The 3,094-nt window shown below is 44.5% G+C and overlaps 1 long non-coding RNA gene across 1 annotated transcript in view; it reads left to right on the top strand.

Moving 5' to 3' along the window:
* The window catches only part of LOC122547040, an 8,782-nt gene extending 6,696 nt beyond the window's left edge, over positions 1-2,086 (top strand). Inside the window, exon 3 of the long non-coding RNA XR_006310872.1 lies at positions 2,048-2,086. This is a non-coding gene — a long non-coding RNA (uncharacterized LOC122547040). The remainder of the gene's footprint in view (positions 1-2,047) is intronic.
* The last annotated feature ends 1,008 nt before the right edge of the window (positions 2,087-3,094 follow it).

Raw genomic sequence — 3,094 nt, 5'->3', positions numbered from 1 at the left:
CATTAGCCAACTCCTGCCTCATCCTATTGTAGTCTCCTTTGTTTAAGCACAGGATCTTGGGATTGGATTTAATCTTCCCGTTTTCCAACAGTATTCTAAATTCAACCAGACTTATCACAAGTCTTTTATCAGATTACGAGGTGAGGCGATGTTTCCTGGGTGTTTTGGTTTTCATTGTCAGCGATCTTGGCTTTGTAATAAAGTACAGGATAGATATTCACAACAGAGTATTCTGGACGTTGTGAATGTACTACACAGTCTAAAACCATAAATCACTGTCGCCCCTCAGTTTACATGATTTGGAGATGCTGGTGTTGGACTGGGGTGTACAAAGTTAAAAATCTCACAACACCAGGTTATAGTCCCTCGGGTTTAATTGGAAGCACACTAGATTTCGGAGCGTTGCTCCTTCATCAAGATCCAATTAAATCTGTTGGACGAGAACTTGTTTAACTCACCTCAGTTTAAAATTGAAAAATCATTATCTCCCACATGCTTCCTTGCTATATAAGTTTGGAACGCTAACCCACCTGACTATCTTGCTTTTTCCGAAAATCTCCTTTGGTGAAGGTGGTGAGTTTTGGATTCAGCTTTCCAGTTATTACCATAAGAAGATAAGCCCTGGGCACAGGAGAGGCAGTGCAGCCCTTCGAACCAGCTCCACCATTTAATACGGTGATGATTGAGCTCACCTCGGTCTCAGCTGGACTTCCCCATCTGCTCCCTCTCTCACCCTTCTTCTCATTGCAAATTCAACATCTCTATCTCTTCAGTAAATTTGCTCATTGTCCTGGCATCCACTGCAGTTTGAATATGGAATTCCACAGATTCACAGCACATTGAGATCGGTACATTCTTCTTCATGAGAATAGAATAAAATCCCTACATTGCAGAAACAGGGTGTTCACCCTTCGATTCCACACCAATCCTATGATGAGCGTCCCATTCAGACTCACCCATCCCCTGTATTTCCCATGGTTAATGGCTTAACCTGGCATGGACACTGTGGGAATTTAGCATAGCCAATCCACTTAACCTGTCCATCTTTGGACTGAGGGATGAAACTGGAGCACCCAGAGAAAACCCGCACAGATACAGGGAGAACATGTAAACTCCGCACAGTCACCTAAGGCTGAATCACAGGTCCCTGACGCTGTGAGTCAGCAATGCTAACTATTGAGTCACCTCTGCTTAAAATCTGCTCCTCCTATTAACCTCCCCACGCCCCAGTTGGCTGAATCTATATTCCTTGCATCAGAAAATCAGGTTGTGGAAGCAGATGTCTCAGTAAAACCCAGTGACAGTCCATATGTTCTGTGTCTGAATGGGGATCCTATACACAACACTCTCCAGTCCACACTTTTCATTCACTTTCCAGAGGCAGGGCTCCAGTGGCTTCATGGGGACTACAACTCCCACAATCCGTGAGGCAGGGACCACACGTGTGTGGGGAAACCCCGGCACTGTACGTGTACAGAATGTGGGCGGGTTTTGGAGCATGTGCTTTGGGTAAGTATACTTTGCAGAAAGTTTTTCACACTGTGATTGGCTGGAGGAGGAATGCATCTGCTTATAGTATTGATCAGTTGGGGGGTCAAAGTGTCACGACACCCATGTAGGGCCACTCTCCATCCCCAATTCATTGTAATGGTGGGAATCAACTAATGGGAAACAAAGAAGGATCTAACCCATTCTCCCAGACTGAAGGTTCCTCTTCTGTCCAGGATCTGCCACCTCCCTTTCTGTTTCCTTTTGTTTCATTCTGCTGTTACATTATTGACTTGCAGCAACTGAAAGGAAAGGAAGTGAACCCAGAAAGGGTGCAGAGTCTGACCAGGGACGGGAAGTGGTGGCATGGATCTGTTTATCAGTTACTCCATGAGAATGTGGAGAGTGTACGTTAGGGGGCAGCAGAGTCAGAATGGAGGGAGAGAGTAAGTGGGCTGGAGGGTTACAGCTTTGAGGGAAGAATGGGGGAAAAGATATTCCAGAGAAACTAGGATTGTCTGCTCTGAATTTCTAATCTGTACATATTCCTTTATACAAGGTGCTCGATGGTGAAGATTTGCAGACTGAAATCTCAAAATCATGTGCAGATAATGATTAAGTTAACCAGCATTTGAAGAAGCAAAGATAGAGAATCACTCGGCCAAAATCCTGCAACACTCTCCCTCCCAGCATTGTCGGTCTCTCTGCATCAAATGGACTGTGAATGGTTCAAGACTGCAGCTCACTACCATCTTCTCAAGGATAGCTAGAGATGGGGATCAAATGCTGGCTGAGCCAGTGATGTCCTTATCCTGGAAACGGTTTCTATCTCTAGTTGCTGAACCCCGGTTGATGTTACTGCAGGATGATGAGGGACGCTGAGTGCATCCTCCAGTAGGCAGCACCATCACATTACCCCTGCCTACACCCACACAGTAACACCGCAACGTCACTGGAACAAAAGGCAGTGAAGCTCATTGAGGACTTAGATATAGTTCTTTCAGGTAAAGTCATGAAAGGGGATTGGAACACAGCAGGAACAGGAGACTGAGCTGGATGGTCAGCTGTTTCCCATTGAATGGTGGAGCAGGATTGAAAGGCTGAATGGCCTCCTCCTGCTGCTATCTCCCAGGTCTGTATATAGGCATGGAGCCCGGGTAGGAAGGAGTAGGCAGGGGTTCTCCAGGAGATTGCACTTCCACAACAGTTTTCAGTGAGGGATGGTTTGATGGATTTTATTTAACATTTATCCTTAACACAAGGTTTGTAAATTTTGTTTTTAAAATGTTGTAAAAGTTTTTTGCACAGCAAATAAAATTAAAGAAAATGACGTAAACTGTCTGAATATAACAGTTTTAAAGCTTTCAACCTCTGTAAAACAAAATCCTGTCTATTCCAGCTACTCAAACTCCAGGGAAACATTCCTTCCCTGTCTGAACCATTGGTTTGATTTAACTGCTTTTCAGTTCTCGTTCTGTGAGCTGTGAAGCGTTCTTTTTCCCCCATTTCTCCGATCCAGAAATGTGATTACAGCAGCCTTCCCACCATCAAAATCATTATTACGCCATTTTGCTTTTGGTTAACATATAATCACCAGCAGTGCAAA

The sequence above is a fragment of the Chiloscyllium plagiosum genome, unplaced genomic scaffold (genome assembly GCF_004010195.1).
Source record: "Chiloscyllium plagiosum isolate BGI_BamShark_2017 unplaced genomic scaffold, ASM401019v2 scaf_3840, whole genome shotgun sequence".
NCBI lineage: Eukaryota > Metazoa > Chordata > Chondrichthyes > Orectolobiformes > Hemiscylliidae > Chiloscyllium > Chiloscyllium plagiosum.
Note: the sequence above shows the minus strand (reverse complement) of the source record. Positions and strands in the feature narration are given on the sequence as shown.